At 42.5% G+C, this 20,212-nt stretch overlaps 1 pseudogene; it reads left to right on the top strand.

Moving 5' to 3' along the window:
• The first annotated feature begins 17,804 nt into the window (after positions 1–17,804).
• Positions 17,805–19,044, top strand: LOC113900703 (annotated as a pseudogene).
• The last annotated feature ends 1,168 nt before the right edge of the window (positions 19,045–20,212 follow it).

Here is a 20,212-nt window from a genome sequence, read left to right as displayed (position 1 = left end):
TAACTATGATTAATGTATTAATGACTTTATTGGAACAAGTTGGAAGTCCTTTTCACATGATTGATATATTAATGACTTAGAAAAAGTAGACAAAATGCATAAACAGATGGAGAATTTTAGCAGAGACACAAAACTACTAGAAATAATTGAATGGAAATGCTAAAATGAAAAAAATAGATGGCAACAAACGGAACAACGCTTTGATAACTCATCAGTAGACTGGACACAACTGAAGAAAAAGTGCAGCTGAAGGTAGGTTGATAGAAATTAGCCAATCTAAAGCACACAGGAAGTCAGGTCACAGGTCTGGGTTAGAAGTGAGGTTGAATTTAGTAGCTAGGAAGCTGGTAGAGTTTCCTCAGGAATGCTGCAGTTTCCCGTGTTCCTCTCAGCCTGTGACCTGAGTCATGGTCCTGTGAGTGTGTACTCTATGCCAGCGTCCACCCACCTGAAGACGTGCGGCTTCTGTCGCCCTCACAGTCTTAGAGACAGCACGGAGGAGCTGCTGTGCATTTTCCACCAGGAGCTCTTCAGAGGACTTGCTTCTTGTCAGGGAGGCTTTTACACTTGGGAGTTGGCAGGAAGAAAGCCGTTAACATGATACCAGGTAAAGGCATAATCTCAAATAAACACCAGAATTTACAATGGAAGCCTCTGCCAGGAAAGTAGGATGCCTTTGTGGGGACCATTCAGAGAAAGTTCTAAAGGTATATTTTAACATCGCATTTTAATTTTGATACTAAAAAAAGTATGAGTCATCTTGAAATTAACAAGAAGTATTTTTTTTGTTTTTGTTCAAGTATAGTTGATGCACAATATTATGTTACAGGTGTACGATAGAGTGATTTATAATTTTTAAAGGTTATACTCCATTTATAGTTATTATAAAACATTGGCTATAGTCCCCCTGTTGTACAGTATATCCTTGTAGTTTATTTTATACATAATAGTTACTCCCTTACCCTTATATTGCCCTTACCCCCTTCCCTCTCCCCATTGGTGACCGTTAGTTTATTTTCTATATCTGTGTGTCTAAGAAGTATTTTTAATGAAAATAGCTGAAGAGAACATGAAGGATAAATGCTGACATCCATATGTAATGGAAGGGGACAAAAAATTTTGTTAGAATTGCAGGCAGGACTTAAAGTAAAAGTTGTAATCAAAGATAAGACTGGTGGTTCTTTTTTTTTTTTTTTTAAATTTATTTGGCTGTGCCAGATCTTAGTTGATGCGGTGAGCTCTGAGTTGTAGCATGCAGGGTCTAACTTGCCAGCCAGGGATGGAACCCGGGCTCCCTGCATTGAGAGCACGGACTCTTAACCGTTGGACCACCAGGGAAGTCCCAGACTGTTATTTCTTAATTGAATTACACATTTCAGTGATATTTGCTTTAAACTGAGTGTAACTGAATTTAGTGAGACAAGTTATTTTTCAGCAATGAAAATGAAGATGCTGTCTATAAAATATGTAAACAACAAGGACCTACTATGTAACAGGGAACTGTACTCAATATCTTGTGATAACCAATGGTGGAAAAAATATGACAAAGATAGATAAATGGATGTAACTGAGTCACTTTGCTGTACACCTGAAACTAACAGAAAATTGTAAATCAACTATATTTCAGTAAAAACAATTAAAAAGAAAATGAAGATGCTGTGAAATGTAAGTGACTAACTTTGGTAAAAATCTCAGGACTTCTGGATCCTTTAGAGTACTGAAAGCTTGATAAATATACCTGTGTTAATCACACCTTTTCATTTTCTATATTTCTGATGTTGTACATTAGGGACATCTGATGTTGGAAAGACTGCACATTCCCAGGGTTAGCCAAGGTGGCTCAGACAGTAAAGAATCTGCCTGCAATGTGGGAGACCCAGTCAGGAAGATCCCCTGGAGAAGGGAATAGCTACCCACTCCACCCCACTCCAGTACTCTTGCCTGGAAAATCCCATGGATGGAGGAGCCTGGTAGGCTGCAGTCCACGGGGTCGCTAAGAGTCAGACACAACTGAGTGACTTTACTTTCACTTTTCACTTTCATGCCATTGCATTTTATGCAAATGGCAACCCACTCCAGTGTTCTTGCCTGGAGAATCCCAGGGACGGGGGAGCCTGGCGGGCTGCCATCTATGGGGTGGCACAGAGTCAGACACGACTGAAGCGACTTAGCAGCAGCAGCAGCCAGTGTTCTTGCCTGGAGAATCCCATGGACAGAGGAGCCTGGCGGGCTACAGTCCATGGGGTCGCAAAGAGTCAGGCATGACTGAGCAACTAACACTTTCAGAAGTAGTAAACCACTTGGCTACAAGTACACTTACACATGCAAACCAATTGATCCCAAGCTCACACCCTCAACCATCTTCCTTATGGACTCTTATACTCCCCAGGGCCACTATTCCCTTACCCTAATCAGCCTGGGCAGTTTTTCCCCAGAGCCATTTTCTACCTGGAGAAGATGTGGAGCTGGCTGCTCATTGTCTCAGTCTGCTGTACCACACACAAGGGCTCCTGGGGACATCTGTGGTCTACACAGTTCTTAGCAATGATATGGATAAGTTTGGCGAAGGTCTGCCCAAAAGTTGCAATTTTTCTAGCAGAGGCAATGAGCTGATCTTTGGTCTGTACCAAAAGAAGCGAAAGAATTAGAAGTAGGCAGAGGTTCGGGTTTGATCCCTGGGTGGGGAAGATCCCCCGGAGGAGGCTGTGGCAACTCACTCCAGTATTCTTACCTGGAGAATCCCATAGACAGGGGAGCCTGGTGGGCTACAGTGCATGGAATCACACAGAGTTAGACAGGATTGAAGTGACTTAGCACTCACACACATGCAGAGATAAGAGACCACCAAATGCTATCTTCCTACATGAGTTTCAACGTGTCTAGGAGGACAGTATGGGCAGAGAGTTCTGACTGCCAGTCCCCCACCTATCTGTATCATACATTTTTTTTTTTAAATTGAGGTATATTCTCCATAAATGGAGAAGGAAATGACAACCCATTTCCAGTATTCTTGCCTGAAAAAACCCACGGAGAGAGGAGGCTGGCGGGTTACAGTCCATGGGGTTGCAAAGAATCGGACCCAACTGAAGCAACTTAGCACGCATGCAGGTCAACAACACCCTCACAGGTTTTCCCTAGGAAATCGGTGACAAATTGTAAACATCCCAAACTCACTTGGCACAACTGGTTTCAGCCCCAGAATGAACATACTGGGCTGTTCATTGATGAACATCCATGGGATGTTATGGGAAAACCTGAACGAACTTTTTGGCCAATCCAATATTGCATTTGGTCTAAAACCATGATCCTGAACTTGTGCCACAGGCTTTAAGTCCAGCCACTCTGGGTTAATAAGAAGCTTATTCTCCTGAAAACCACAGAACGAGGCGGTTCAGGCCCATCTGTCCGTGGGGGGCTGCTGAAGGGAGCCTGGCCGGGCCCCCTGGTCTTGATCTAGACTTTCTCCACAGGAGCTGTGGCCTGCATGAGCTCAGAGACAGTTCTCACCAGGCCCAGGGCAGAAGCGAGGCCCCTGAGAAAGGCCAGGTGTGGGGAAAATGCAGCTCGAAGATCTTGGCTTGACCAGAGGGGCAAAGGATAGCAGTGATGCGTAGAGCTGGGAATTGATGAATAATGTGCAGCAGCAGCAGCAGCGTTGGTGACAGAAGCCACCTCTTACCTGATTCGAAATTTTGATCATTTTGGACCTTATTTTTCTTCACTTGAAAATAGAAATTTGGACAATATCAGCAGTTTCCTTTCTTCATCTTAAAAAACAAAACAACAGAACACTTTATTCAAAGAAAATCTTAGGGACTTCCCTGGTGGTCCAGGGATTAAGAATCTGCTTTGTAATGCAGGGGACGAAGGTCTGAACCCTGGTGGGGGAAGCAAGATCCCACATGCCTCAGGGCAGCTAAGCCCATGCCCTGCAGCAATGACTGAGTCCTTGCACTCCAGAGCCCACGGCCCGGCCCACAGCTACAGAGTCCCTGCTCTGGCAACGAAAGATCCCACATAAAATAAGTAAATAAATACTTTTTAAAAGATTTTAACAAAGATCTTAAACATAACGGTAAATGTTGAGGCAACTAATACAGATAAAAGATGGGCTATTCCAGCAAACGTGAAACTCAAACCAAAACTTCAGCTGCTTGTCTGGGATGAGCAGATAATTGGCCAGAGGAAAGTAGATGTAGCTTGGAAAAGCAAAACCCAGGAAATGTCACAGGTCCTGCTGTTTTAGCCACTCTGCCAAGACAAGGATGGACCCTTCCTCTGAGAATTTGGTTTGGATGATGCCAAACTTGAAGCATGAAGGTATAAAAAAGCCTTGTTACACAGACGCTGAAGGTTTCAGGGGAGAGTGAGGAGGGCGGGCTCCTAACCATCTGAAGAGGCTTGAGAGAACAAGGAAAGGAGACTGGCCTGGCTTTGTTGTGGGCAGGGGATGGGGCCAGGGTGAGGGTCTCCACTCACAGGGCTCGTGTGGTCTGAACTTCTGGCTGGCACCAAAGGAGACCATGCCTGGGCTTTTTTGTTGACTTCCCTTTTGGAGCTCAAGGAGAAGGAGGCATGGGTGGGGCTTGGAAGCTGTCAGCTGTCACTTCTGACCTAATGCCTTCAGGATAAGTGTCCCATGAGAAACTAGCTGAGGTGGACGGGAGTTGGGAGAAAGATGAGGGCAGTGTCTGTGGTGCTGAGGCTGGGATGGGAGCTGCTGGGTTTCCCTTTGCACTCACCTAGTCTGGAGGTGCCCCCTCCTGTACCCCTTGGGCCCAGCCGTGGGTTTGGGGAACAGTAGTTAACCTGGCAGACCTGTGCCGGAAGGCATTTTCTAAATGGCTCTTGATGGCATCCTATCTCGTCCCTTCTAGTGCTCACATTCAGTAAATGGACTTTTTTCAGTGTTGGTGGGTTGATGGTAAACGATGCTTACACTGAATCAAGAGAAGGGCTAAAGACGTTTGCAGCAACATGGGTGAACCTAGAGACTGTCACACTGAAGTAAGTCAGCCTGAGAAGGAGAAGTATCACGACACCCCCTACATGTGGAATTTAAAAAGAAAAGATACAAATGAACTGACTTACAAAACAGCAAGAGGCTCACAGACTTACAGAACGAACTTACGGCTGCAGGCGGTGGGAAAGGATGGAGAGAAGGGATAGTTAGGGAGTTTGGGATGGACAGTTACACACTGCCATATTTAAAATGGATAAACAACAAGGACCTACTGTACAGCACAGGGAGCTCTGCTCAAAGTGATGTGGCAGTCTGGAGGGGAGGGGAGTTTGGGGGAGAATGTGTGTGCATGCTAAGCCGCTTCAGTCGTGTCTAACTCTTTGTGATCCCACGGACTGTAGCCCACCAGGCTCTTCTTTCCATGGGAGTGGGGTGCCATGCCCTCCTCCAGAGGGTCTTCCTGACCCAGAGATGGAACCTGCATCTTTCGTGTCTCTGCATCGGCAGTTGGGTTCTTTACCACTAATGCCACCTGAGAAGCCCTTTTTTGGGGAAATGAATACATGTATATGTATGACTGAGTCCCTTTGCTGTCCACCTGAAACTATCACAACATTGTTAACATTATCCAGAGAATGACAATAGCTGACTTGTGGTTGAAGTTGGAATGCAGCCCCTGACCTCCAGGATGTGCTGGGCTGAATGGCCATCCTTCAGATGCAGGCCATCCTGCAGCCCTGTTACTGCTATGTTGGGGGAATTTTTATAGACGTAAATGGTCCCTTCAGTTCATCCTCTGGGATATGAAAGAGTCCTTGACTTTACTAAGTTGCAACTTCCAGCAAATCATCTTCCCTGATGGACCAAGAAAATGTCTTAGTAACAAGCCCACAGGAGGAGGGAAGAGAGAAATGAGGTGAGCTCTATGATACCCCCAGATAGAGAAGACAGCATCTAACAATGCTATGTGCCCCACAGCCCCGAGCATGGCTGGGAGCTGCCTGGCTGGCCTGGCTCCTGTGGGGCAGCAGCTGGGACTCCTGTTTCCCCAGGAGTGTCCCATCCTCCCATCGCCCGTTGAAGGTCAAGTACTAAGATGCATTCTTTCCTCCTCAGACTCTGAGCCATCAGGAACACCTCCTTGGCCATCTCCTGGGTAATCTGGGTGATTCTGTTTCCACTGTTGGTTGGAGCCGTCCTCTGGGAGAGGTGGGTCCATTTCTGCCTGCAACCAGGCTGGGCAGCTGGGGGTGGCTGCCAGGGGTGCCACTCTGCTGCTGCTGTAGGAAGAAGACAGGGTGAGACTGATGACATTCCAGGTGCTCAGACCTTTGGACTGCAGTGGGGGTGTTAATGGCCTTTTTGTCATTTTAAAAAATAACTATTTTTTGGCTGTGCTGGGTCTTTGTTGCTGTGCTTAGGCTTTCTCTATTTGTGAAGAGCAGGGGCTACTCTCTAGTCACTGTGTGGGGCTTCTCATTGTGGTGGTCTCTCTTGGTGCAGAGCCCAAGGCTCTAGGGCTCTAAGGCTCAGTAGTTGTGGGGCACTGACTTAATTGCCCCTTGGCATGTGGGATCTTCCCAGACCAGGGGTGGAACCCTTGACCCCTGCATTGGTAGGTGGATTCTTAACCACTTGACCACCAGGGAAGTCTGGTTCTCCACCATTTTTAAGAGTGGGAATCAAGAAGGTATCCTGATCCCCACATGCCAGCGGCTCTTGGCAGTCTCCTCCAAATACTTAGGAAAATACTGAGAAGAGGAAACAGTGAATCCCTATTAATTCTGTGCTCCATGCATCTGGAATCTGCATAAACTGCCACCCAGCAGACTGAATCCCAGTATAGTTAAAACATCACGTTTTCTTTCCCTTGGTGAATTTTCAGGCCTTACCTGGGAGAAAGGAGAATCTCTACCTTCTTGAAGAAATTCAGGAATCCTTGAATGTCCCAACTTTGGGATAGTTTCATATCAATTATTCTATGTCATAGGATTTTACAGTTCTGATATGAATAATTATTTTTCCCCATTAACTTGCTTGTTATTTTCTAGTGAGAAAAACTTCCACCATTGTGGAAGAGGCTGTGTTATTCTTTTTTGGATGCTGGGTGGGGCCTCCCCTAAGCCTTTTCCAGACTCTGGAATTGAGATGAGATGTTCTGCACTTGAAGGTAAAATGTTAGTCCCTCAGTTGTGTCCAACTCTTTGGGACCCCATGGACTGTAGCCCACCAGGCTCCTCTGTCCATGGGATTCTCCAGATAAGAATACTGGAGTGGGTTGCCATGCCCTCCTCCAGGGGATCTTCCCAATCCAGGGATTGAACCTGCATCTCCTGCATTGGCATGTGGATTCTTTACCGCTGAGGCACCAGGGAAGGTAAATTCAAAAGCAAGAATATCTTTGATCATCCCTCGGCCTCACCCACCAGATCCTGAGCTCCTGGATGCAGATGGAAAGGAGAATAGGGGTGGAAAAAACTTCTGGGCCTTCCTGTACCCCAGCTTCTCCTGCAAGACCCCATCGTAGCACACTAATACCTCAGAAGGGCCACAATATAATTGTTGGAGAAGTGCTAGTGTGATAGCAAATTCTACTTACATTGGGAGATACACATTCATGATTCCATTTGATCTGAGGCTGTATATGTAGCAAATATTTCACCAGAAGGAGAAAGGAAATCAAAGGGTAATTGCTCCAGGCACATGTCCTCTTCACCCCCACCCTGTTGGCTACTCTGTTCAGTCTTTGTCATGCTCTTCTCACTGCCAAGCATGCAGGAAGGTCACTGGGCTAACAATGCAGAATCAGGAGACCAATGACCCAAGGAAGGGTTGGGTGAATTGCATCCATTGGCTGTAGCTGTAGAGCTCAGGTGGGTGTTTATGTGAGCATTTGCCATATGACAGATGAGGGGACATGTGTGAGTCTGGGGCCAGGAGACCATGGAGGCTGGGATCTAGGTGACCTGCCTGGGACATGGGTCCCCAAGCTTGGCCCTGGAGCAAGCAGAGGCAACAGCTGCCAAGCATGGGGGAAGAGTCCTGATCACTCAGGTTCAACTCAGAAGTTGTCCAGAGGCTGAGAACAGCAACCAGCCAGGTGGATGGATGGCTAGAGGTGGTGCAAGGTATCCATAATGACGGATTAACTATAGATTGTTTTCCTCTCCAACCATTAAGTATTAACTTCTACATTGGGAGCAAAGATGAGCACAGGTATGCACGCCGCTGCCCCTGCCACTCCCCCCCACCCCCCACCCAGACTCATAGGCACTTGTAAACCGGAGCTATTCGGAGCTATTATTGCCTAGAATGTCCTTCCCATCCTTCCTGGAAAATGCAAATCCCAACTTTCTTTGAAGCTCAACTCAAGACCACACTCCTTTCAGGACATATCTAGCATATTTGCTCCATCCTTCCCATGACCATTTTGCCCCAAATTTGAATGTTGTCTGCACTTCTCAGCTTTTCTAGCATCTTAACAAGCAATCTAAATCACTCACTGTGCACCTGTGCTTGTCCTGAAGGATCTAAAGATGAGTAAGATGACATCCTGGAACTTGAGCAGCTAAGAGTTTAGACTTTCTGTGCTAGTGTGTACTGGGGAGTCACCTGGCTTTTTTTGTGTTTCATCTTCAATGATTCCCCACCCTCTGAAAACTGTTGACCTTGCTTTAGACAGATTGGAGTGCCCCTGAATGCTGGGAGGGGCAAGCCAGAGCCCTTCCTGGAGACAGACCTATACACTGAGGGCCAGTAGGCTGCCCAGATAGGGTCCCAGAGTAGGTGACACAAAGAGAAAGGAGAGAACGCAACTAAGACTCAACCGCAGTGATTAAGAGCAAGGGCAAAAATGGCAAATACGCGATTTGGTGGGCCTTGAACTAAGGGATAGGAAACGAAATATTCAACTCATGTCTTATATTCAACTCTCAGGGACCCTAAGCATCCAAAATAAGAAGTGTCTCTAGGCTCTTTAATAGTGAAGGAGGCTAGGACTCTGTTGGAGAGCCCACAGCTGGAATAAAGAATTTCCAGGTTAGGAACTTCCCCGGCAGTCCAGTGGTTAAGTCTCTGCACTTCCAATGCAGGGGGCCTAGGTTCAATACCTGGTCAAGGAACTGTGATTCCACATACTGCCATTAAAGATCTTATATGCTGCAACTAAGACCTGGCACAGCCAAATAAATCAAAAAGGAAAAAAATAATTTCCGGGTTGTGACAAGTGTCTAGAAGATGCATGAGCTCATTTCCAAAGCCTCAGGGGCTCACTGTTTGAAGTTATATTCTGGGCCATGTGGAGGGCGTCTCTGACCCCTGCTAGGGAGTGGCCAGTGGAGCAGAAATTTATGGATGGTGACTCTCCCTTCTCCAGGTGCCATCCCACCAGGACCACCATCCCCCTGTCTCCAATGCACTGAGCTTGTGTGTGTGTGTGTGAAGGAGAGTGCTTCCCTGTGGTAGGAACCGTGAAGTGTGAGGCCTTGCTCTTCATCCTGGGGAAAGCAGCCTGCAACAGGAGAGTGGACAGTCCTCCATGGACAGGAGCAGTAACAGGGGCTGAGTGAGCCTGCTCTTCTCCCTGTCTGAACGCTGGCCAACCTGGGAAGTCAGTTCTGGGAAATGCTTGTGTCAGAAGGCTTTGATGAGAAGGGGACTGTGTCAGGTGAACTCAGAGAAACAGAATGTGTTATCAGTGAAGTTAGTGACAACAGAGGAATGGGTAAAGAAGATGTGGTTTATGTATGTAATGGAATACTGGTGGTGGTGGTTTAGTCGCTAAGTCGTGTCCGATTCTTGCGACCCCAAGGATTGTAGCCCGCCAGGCTCCTCTGTCCATGGGATTCTCCAGGCAAGAATACTGGAGTGGGTTGCCATTTCCTTCTCCAGGGGATCTTCCCGACCCAGGAATCAAACCCCAGTCTCCTGCATTGCAGGCAGATTCTAAAAAGGAACTAAGTTGGGTCACTTGCAGAGATGTGGATGGAGTTAGAGACTATCATACAGAGTGAAGTAAGCCAGAAAGAGAAAAACAGATATTGAATATTAACCATACATGTGGGGTCTAGAAAAATGGAACAGATGATGTTAGTCACAAAGTAGAAATAGAGACACAGACATAGAGAACAAACATATGGATATCAAGGAGGAAGGCAGGACTGGGAGGAGCTGGGAGATTTGGATTGACATATATACTATTGATACTGTATATAAAATTCATGGGCTTCCCAGGTGGTTCAGTGGTAAAGAATCTGCCTGCCAATGCAGATGTCAGTTTGATCTCTGGGTGAGGAAGATCCCCTGGAGAAGGAGATGGCACCCCACTCCAGTATTCTTGCCTGGAGAATCCCATGGACAGAGGAACCTGGTGGCCTACAGTTCGCTGGGTCACAAAGAGTCGGACACAACTGAAGCTACTTAGTACACGAGCACATAAATATCCAAGGGGAATTAGGACATCTAAGTTGATGGAGGAGTAGGTACTAGACCGATGGAATCTAAGACATTTAAAAAATTTCCCAACACAAATAATACTAACTGATTTTTGACAAAGGTTCAAAATCATTCAATATATTTAAGAAAAAATATATTGTCTTTAAAAAGTTATTAAAGCATTGCACATGCAAATCCAAAGAAACAAACAACAACAACAACAACAACAAAACCCCTGAACTTCTATATAAACCATAAAACCTTATTTAAAAATTAACTCAAAATTGATCGAATGAGGGAGAGAAATGGTGATGCCATCCACCCATCTCATCCTCTGTTGCTCCCTTTCCCTCTTGCCCTCAGTCTTTTGCAAACATGCACACACACACACACACACAGATGCGTTTCCAGAAACTGGATGTATGATTCCAGGGGCTGTGTGTGCACGTGTGTGTGCTCAGTTGCTTCAGTCCTGTCTGATTCTTTGTGATCTTCAGGCTGCCCCAATTGGTTTGCTGTAGTTTCTCATTAAATTTAACAATTGAATATTTTAAAATTAATATATATTAACAGATACAGAAGACTCTTGAGAGTCCCTTGGACTGCAAGGAGATCCAAACAGTCCATTCTAAAGGAGATCAGTCCTGGGTGTTCTTTGGAAGGAATGATGCTAAAGCTGAAACTTCAGTACTTTGGCCACCTCATGCAAAGAATTGACTCATTGGAAAAGACTCTGATGCTGGGAGGGATTGGGGGGCAGGAGGAGAAGGGGATGACAGAGGATGAGATGGCTGGATGGCATCACCGACTCGATGGACGTGAGTTTGAGTCAACTCTGGGAGTTGGTGATGGACAGGCGCTGCGATTCATGGGGTCCCAAAGAGTCGGACACGACTGAGCGACTGAACTGAACTGAACTGAACATACACAGACATAAGTTAGATATCTAGATACAGATACAGATAGAAATATTCTGTGGCTTCCCAGGTGGCGCTAGTGGTAAAGAATCCATCTGCCAGTACAGGAGACCTAAAAGATGCAGGTCCAATCCCTGGGTCGGAAAGATCCCGATAGTCTGTGAGCTTTGAGGAATCAGTCCATTTCATCTTATTGACAATTTTATACACACAGAGTTATTAAAAGCATCTTTATTAACCCTTTAATAATATCTATAGATTTCAATGTGCCAACTCTCATTCTTTGTGTTTAATACATGTGATATGTCTTTTTTCATTGTCTATTTTAAAAAAAATCATATCTACTTTATAAAATTTACAAAGTATCAGCTTTTTACTCGATTGCCCTTCTCTATTTTTTTTTTTTTTAGTTTTGGTGACTTCTACTCTTTTTGTTTTTCTTCCTTCTGTTTGATTTGGATTTATTTTACTATGACTTTTAGAATTTATTGTGGTGAAAATTTAATTTATTGACTTAAGATGTTATTTTAATGTTCTAAGTGTTCAGTACTATAATATTTTATTTAAGTACTGCTTTGGCTGCATCTCATAGATTGTGATGTTACATTTATATTAAGTAAAAATGTAGATCAATAAGAGGAAGACCTCCAGATACTTGAAAAGTTACATAACATATAACCATTCAATAGTGATTGCTTTCAATGCATGGACAAAATATTTCTAAAATGTATTGTTCTAACCCTCTTTCCATTATTCCTTATACAAGTCTGTTTATTCCTGCTTACGTGTGTGCATGCTTAGTCGTCTCTGGGACACTTTGGACTGTAGCCCACCAGGCTCCTGCTTTCAGCTCGTACACCTGAAAAGGAATAAGTGTGTGTTCCCCTTCCCCTCACTCCCCTTTCTATAGTCTAGGAGACGGTGAGGTCTACCTGGTTAGTGTGAATGTGGAGATGGAAAATTCATGTTGAACATGATCTAACTGTCCCAAATCTTCTAGATTTCTTACTTTTGAATTGTTAATGACAAAGACAATTCTCTTCAAGACATTGTTCATTTACATCTTTTTTAGAACATCTTTATTTTATAGCATCAGTAATATGCAATCATAAATTTCTGATTTTACAATGCTCCCATTTCTTAATAATCACAAAATATAAGCAGAGAGGTAGAAAATTTTAAGGAATACAATGGACAGATATGATTTTGCTTGTCGTACCAAACTCCTCCAGTGGCAGACAGAAAGGTTTAGTTTAATTAAGAAGTGACATGGGGAATAAGCTGATCCAACCCACTCCAGTGTTCTTGCCTGGAGAATCCCAGGGACAGGGGAGCCCGATAGGCTGCTGTCTATGGGGTCACACAAAGCTGGACACGACTGAAGTGACTTAGCAGCAGCAGCAGCAGCAAGGGTAAAGAATATTTTCTATTTAAAGAGCACTATTTTTTATGACAAGGAATATATTATAGACTGTGGTTAGCCTCTGTTCCAAATAAATGTAAATTGCCTAATTGCCAAAACAAAAAAGGTCTCACTTTTTTCTGTCTTTTAACTCTATCTGTAAAGGTAAGCATTGCATTTAGCTTCAATTCGAAAAGGTAAGCATGAATCATTTTTTCCAATAGCAAATTTAGCTTTACAAATATCTATGTATATTTAGCATCAGCAAAAAAGGCATTCATTTCAGAAGAATTAAAAATAGATCCTTTCTCCTTACTGTTAATTAATTTAGAAAACCCTGATTCAGATAATCTTTTTACTTTTCTCGTTCTCATCATTATATTATCAAGTGTGAAATTACAGAGTACTGTGTAATACACATGTGCGCTCAGTCGCTTCAGTCTTCTGAGTCTCTGGGAACCTATGCACTGTAGCCTACCAGGCTCCTCTGTCCATGGCATTCTCCAGGCAAGAGTACTGGAGTGGGCTGCCATGCCCTGCTCCAGGAGATCTTTCTGTCCCAGGGATCGAACCCACCTCTCTCATCTCTTACATTCCAGGCAGATTCTTTACCACTGAGCCACCAGGAAATGTCTTGTAATATATCTGGCCAATATATCAAAGATTACAACCTCATTATCATTATCATCAGTCATCTTAAGTATTAAGATTTATTAAGTAATTACTACAGAGTAAGCATATATTTAAGTAGTTTGCATGTAGCATTAAATCAGGATATATCACAAAAAATTTTTTTAAATTATTTAACTAAGTTGTATGATAGTAAAAGAAGTTATTAAAATGTGTTCTCATCCAATACCAAGGGAATCATTTGTTTGTTAAAATTAAATTCTATGGCAAATGAATGAGAAAACATTAAAGTAATATTGGCATGTTTTCCTTTTTATCCAAAAGGAAGCAGGCTCTGAACTGCATTCACCAATTTTAGGTTTCCATTTCCTATTTCAAATTGATTTCATAAACTTGCTCTAAACAGTATTAAATGCATTGTGATATAGCTGATTTACAGGATATCATAATCTCTACATTAAAGAAAATTGTCATTTCAGTGGAAATACCAGAACAATAAACATGAATTATTTGAGGGAAAAAAAAGTGGCTCTATTTAGCTGAATTGACTATGCCAAAGCCTTTGACTGTGTGGATCACAATAAACTGTGGGAAATCCTGAAAGAGATGGGAATACCAGACCACCTGACCTGCCTCTTGAGAAATTTGTATGCAGGTCAGGAAGCAACAGTTAGAACTGGACATGGAACAACAGACTGGTTCCAAATAGGAAAAGGAGTACGTCAAGGCTGTATATTGTCACCCTGTTTATTTAACTTATATGCAGAGTACATCATGAGAAACACTGGACTGGAAGAAACACAAGCTGGAATCAAGATTGCCGGGAGAAGTACCAATAACCTCAGATATGCAGATGACACCACCCTTATGGCAGAAAGTGAAGAGGAACTCAAAAGCCTCTCGATGAAAGTGAAAGTGGAGAGTGAAAAAGCTGGCTTAAAGCTCAACATTCAGAAAACGAAGATCATGGCCTCCAGTCCCACCACTTCAGGGGAAATAGATGGGGAAACAGTGGAAACAATGTCAGACTTTATTTTTGGGGGCTCCAAAATCACTGCAGATGGTGACTGCAGCCATGAAATTAAAAGACACTTACTCCTTGGAAGGAAAGTTATGACCAACCTAGATAGCATATTCAAAAGCAGAGACATTACTTTGCCAACAAAGGTCCATCTAGTCAAGGTTATGGTTTTTCCTGTGGTCACGTATGGATGTGAGAGTTGGACTGTGAAGAAGGCTGAGCGCCGAAGAATTGATGCTTTTGAACTGTGGTGCTGGAGAAGACTCTTGAGAGTCCCTTGGATTGCAAAGAGATCCCACCAGTGCATTCTGAAGGAGATCAGCCCTGGGATTTCTTTGGAAGGAATGATGCTAAAGCTGAAACTCCAGTACTTTGGCCACCTTATGCAAAGAGTTGACTCATTGGAAAAGACTCTGATGCTGGGAGGGATTGGGGGCAGGAGGAGAAGGGGATGACAGAGGATGAGATGGCTGGATGGCATCACTGACTCGATGGACGTGAGTCTGAGTGAACTCTGGGAGTTGGTGCTGGACAGGGAGGCCTGGCGTGCTGCGATTCATGGGGTCACAGAGTTGGACAGGACTGAGCGACTGATCTGATCTGATCTGATATAGTGATTTTCTCTTTGAGTTGTATAAAGAGAAGCATTGACAGTTTTTAGAAGTCAGAGAAACCAACAAATATGTCACAAGATTTGAGGAAATCTTTGAACCTGAGATTGAGTTTAGAATATAAGTACAGTTTGTATAGAATTTGAATAATTATAGTATTTTTTACTTTAGAAATGGTTTTATACTGACAATTCCATTTACTGTTCATAAAAAGTTTCCATTTGACAAATAAAAAGTTGAAACAAAAAATATTTCAGTAAATGTGGAACACTCCATTCTTGATATTAAGTTTTGCTTTCTTACTTTTTCGGGCTTTTCCTTGACATCTTAGTTTCAGTATGCTTTTCAAATGTACTATTCTACCTGAACAGCAAGGAATAATTTACAAAGGGGATTAAAAAATGAGAGAAAACCTTACATACATAAACAGCAGATACAATAAAAAGAATAAAGCAGATGACAGTTTCTGCGGGAAATGGGTGGCTCATCAAATGTAGGTGCATGCTGCTTGCTGAAAAGATTGATGATTCATTCAATAAGCAGTTTTAATCAGTATCCAAGTACTAGACTCTCCATTGATTTAAGTATGTGAATAAAATTTGGTAAAGGTGTTGGGACAAGGTATTGAAAAAAGGAGGCATGATTGCATAGACTCATGTATAATGCATCTGTCAGCCACTAGCTTCTGACCATTTAAAAGACTCATTCCTAGCAGTTTTGCATTTCTAACAGTCACATTTTTATTGAGAGAATTGTATAATAATGGAAAAGTTTGAATATCTTTAGTACTGTAATGTGTAGTTTAGGATATTGTAGATGGTACATATATAAATATTATATGGCTTCCCTGATGGCTCGGACAATTAAGAATCTGCCTCCCACGCAGAAGACCTGGATTTGACCCCTGGGTGGGAAAAATCCCCTGGAGAAGGGAATGGCAACCCACTCCAGTATTCTTGCTTTTGCATGGACTATTGGTTTTACCCCATGTTTGTCTACATTTTTGCAGCAGAAATCTTGACTTTTGTCCTCACTTAATACCCTTAGAATATGTAGTTAGTTGTGTATCTTATTTTCAGTGATTTATTTTCTATTGGCTTTCAAATAAGTTAACATATAATATGAAAATACATGTATAACATGCTGAAAACAATGAAGCAATTTGCTACTTCTGCAAGAATGAGTAAAAAGAGTATAATTTCTAAATATACATACACACATGCATGCCCCATGAAAAGTATGTTTGATCTCTAACAGGAAAGAGAGGAAGGAGAGATTTACATTTTCACTGGGAATCCATGTTTATACTTTGGAAGTGAAGTGAAAATCTCTCAGTGTGTCTGGCTCTTTGTGACCCCATGGACTATACAGTCCATGGAATTCTCCAGGCCAGAATACTGGAGTGGGTAGCCTTTCCCTTCTCCAGGGGATCTTCCCCACCTAGGCATCAAACCCAGGTCTCCTGCATTGTGGGCAGATTCTTTACCAGCTAAGTCACAAGGGAAGCCCAAGAATACTGGAGTGGGTAGCGTATACCTTCTCCAGCGGATCTTCCCAACCCAGGGATCAAACCACGGTCTCCTGCATTGCAGGCAGATTCTTTACCAGCTGAGCTATCAGGGAAGCCCAAAATAACCTCCGCCTGAACAGGGACTTGAGCCCTGGACCCTCAGACTAAAAGCCTGATGCTCTACTGACTGAGCTATTTGGACTCTTATACCTTGGGGGAAATTCCAAAGAAGCAGTCAAATTGATTCATTTTTATGTATTCTAGAAGTTACTGAATCACACTTAGTGGAAGAAATGTACCAAGTATTGCCCAAAAAGATCTACAGGAAAAACAAAAGAAGCTAGTAATATAGTTAAAATAATAAGAAAAATGCAAAAAAGATGGAAAATCTCAACCTATTGCATTCACATGCGTGACTAACACAAACACATCCAAAAAAGAAAGAATGAATAAGTTGAATGGGATCATCAGTAAAACAGCAATATTGAGGATGTGGGTAATTTAGGAAGATCTCACAGATGAGTTGTGGGTGGTGTCTCTTTCATGCAGTAAATGAGTGAGAGGTGAACATTCTGGCTAGAACTGCTTTCGTGAACGTAAACCTGGATGTACTTGCCTCTTACGTCTAGAGTGTTCCTGGGCCAAAAGAACAGCTTAAAATTCCTTTTCTCTCAACTGAGAAATCTGAATAGAACTTATCACTACTAATTTATGGACTTTACACTGAAATACACATGTTTGAAAACTAGTAACATCCCATTATATTATATAGTCAGCTCATCAATTTTATTTATAAGAAAAAAATGAAATATGTAGAATGTCAGTGCCAAACAAGACTTTGGAAATACCACAGGGAAACCAACACTTTAAAAATTAAATATATTCATCCCTAAAACTATCTTAAGTCACTTACAATATATTTCACCATGCAATCAAATTAACTTTCAATTGATAATAATTAAACACAGAATTGAGAGGTGAAGAGAAAAACACAGGCTGTAAGAGCAAAATCACTAATATAAATGAATTTAACTCAAATTTTTGCGTTTTTGAGCATTCAGGTGAAGAGCAAAATTATAATCACCTATCTTCAGAAAAAGTGATAATTCACGGCAGAAAATAAAGATTAAATGGATAACTTTTCTTACAAATTGATTTAATAATAATGAAAAATGTAATCCACAACCTGTTAGACACCTAGCAGTTATAGGTTTGTTTTCTAATGGAATTGGAAAAAATGAATGGTGTACCATCGTTTATATATATAAGGAAACAAAAGCCAAAGAAAGTGAAATAACAGTACCTTTGATTGAATCATTCCCACAGATGAAATATGAAGAGATGGAAGCAGAAGACAACATGTCCACAGTGATGCAATTTGTACTCCTGGGGTTTTCTGACCTTCCAAACCTTCAAGGGCCATTATTTGGGGTGTTCTCCATCATTTACATCATTATCTTAACTGGAAATAGTCTCATAATAATACTAACTAGGCTTGACCCTGTGAAGAAGGCAATGGCACCCCACTCAAGTACTCTTGCCTGGAAAATCCCATGGACGGAGGAGCCTGGTGGGCTGCAGTCCATGAGGTCGCTAAGAGTCAGACACGACTGAGCAACTTCACTTTCACTTTTCACTTTCATGCATTGGAGAAGGAAATGGCAACCCACTCCAGTGTTCTTGCCTGGAGAATCCCAGGGACCGGGGAGCCTGGTGGGTTGCTGTCTATGGGGTCGCACAGAGTCAGACACGACTAAGCAACTTAGCACACTTAGCAGCAGGCTTGACCCTGCACTGCACAAACCCATGTATTTCTTCCTGGCAAATCTTTCCTTCTTGGAAATCTGTTACGTGTCCATCACTCTCCCTAGGATTCTGGTGAACCTTTGGACTCAGAACAGAAGCATTTCTGTGCTGGACTGTGCTGCCCAAATGTGCTTCTTCCTTATCCTCGGAGCCACTGAGTGCTTCCTCCTGGCGGTGATGGCCTATGACCGCTGTGTGGCCATCTGTAGCCCTCTGCACTATCCCCGGTCATGACCCCAAAGGTGTGCCTCCAGCTGGCTGTGGGCTCCTGGGTCAGTGGAATCCCAGTGCAGATAGGGCAAATGTGCCGGATCTTCTCTCTGCATTTCTGTCATTTGAACGAGATTAGCCACTTCTTCTGTGACATCCTCCCATTCTGAAGCTGGCCTGTGGAGACACTTTTGCACATGAGCTCTCAGTCTATGCAGTAGCTCTGTTATTTGCTGCCATCCCTTTTTTATTGATCCTTGCCTCCTATAGCCAAATCATTTCCACTACTCTGAGGTCACCAACAGCCAGAGGACAGGCTAAAGCCTTCTCTACGTGCTCTTCTCACCTGTTGGTTGTGGTGTTATTCTTTGGATCTGCTGCCATTACCTACTCAAGACCAAAATCCAGTCATTCTGCAGGAACTGACAGAGTCCTCTCTCTGTTCCACACCATAGTGACTCCGATGTTCAATCCCATGATATACAGCCTTCAGAACAAGGATGTGGTTACAACGCTGAGAAAATTATTACTTAAAAAATAATGTGATGATTTTAATTATAAATGTTTTAACTGTTTGCTAAACAGTTAACAGAGAAACGTTTTCAGCTTCTATCTTCCCTCTTTAAGGAGTTAGGCACTTCTATTCTCAGCTGCACTTATGAATACTTTAGAAAACTAACCCACAATTTACTGGGCTTGGATATATACCAGATAAATGAGTCGTCAATCCTCCATGCCTAAAGAATAATCCTGCCTCATGAATTACATAGTAATTTACATATTAAAAAAGCTAAAACAAAATTGAATCAGTTAGGGTTTTTGGCTTAACTATACTGGGAAGTATATGTTTCTTTATCTAAATAATTATTTCTATCTCCACATTTGCATTTGTTGGCATTCTTTGATTCTATAGCACAGAAAATGACTACTGGCAGTTGAAAATTGGATGTTTGAAGGAGGGATCGAATGAGTGAATGGGTAAATGAACATTGCTGGTGCCAACATCAGACTGCTAGCAAAAAATCTAGATTTTTCAGAGGACCAGTAATATTGGGAGCATATTTGCTTATCCACTATAAACTCACGTGAAATTACTCCAATCATAAAACCCAAAGAATAGCATTCATAGACTTTGTTCTCTTCCTAAGTGCATGATAAAAGAGTACCTTCCTACTCATCTTAACTGGTTTACTTTGCACATATTTGCATGTTCTGCTTAGCAAATTTGATCCAAAATAATTTGCTTTGCCTTGTTTCATCTGTTACATAACTGCATTCTGACAGCTAAATCTATGTCAATTTGAATTTTTAAAAGAAAATATATATAGATATAAAAGTGAAGAAAAGTTTTAGAAGTTATTTTCAGAATTACCCACAGTCCATACAATTGCATCACATTAGTGTGTCTGGACTAACCTCCCATGTCTTTATCTCTTTTAAATCATTGACTGATATAATGAAGGAAAGTGAGCTTATCTCACTAGGATTATTAACGCCCATCTTCCCAATTCTATCCTCATATCAGCAACATTAAGAGATGATTTGTTGTAGCTGTCCCTGAGAACTTCTGCTACAGTTCTTTTGACAATTATTTCATTCTCTAGTTTTAGTTTTAATTATAACCTAACTGTCTTTCCTAAAGGAGATCAGTCCTGGGTGTTCATTGGAAGAACTGACGCTAAAGCTGAAACTCCAATACTTTGGCAACC

This window comes from Bos indicus x Bos taurus, chromosome 11 (genome assembly GCF_003369695.1).
Source record: "Bos indicus x Bos taurus breed Angus x Brahman F1 hybrid chromosome 11, Bos_hybrid_MaternalHap_v2.0, whole genome shotgun sequence".
Taxonomy (NCBI): Eukaryota; Metazoa; Chordata; class Mammalia; order Artiodactyla; family Bovidae; genus Bos; species Bos indicus x Bos taurus.
The sequence above is the reverse complement of the archived record's forward strand: the minus strand, read 5'-3'. Positions and strand labels throughout refer to the sequence as shown.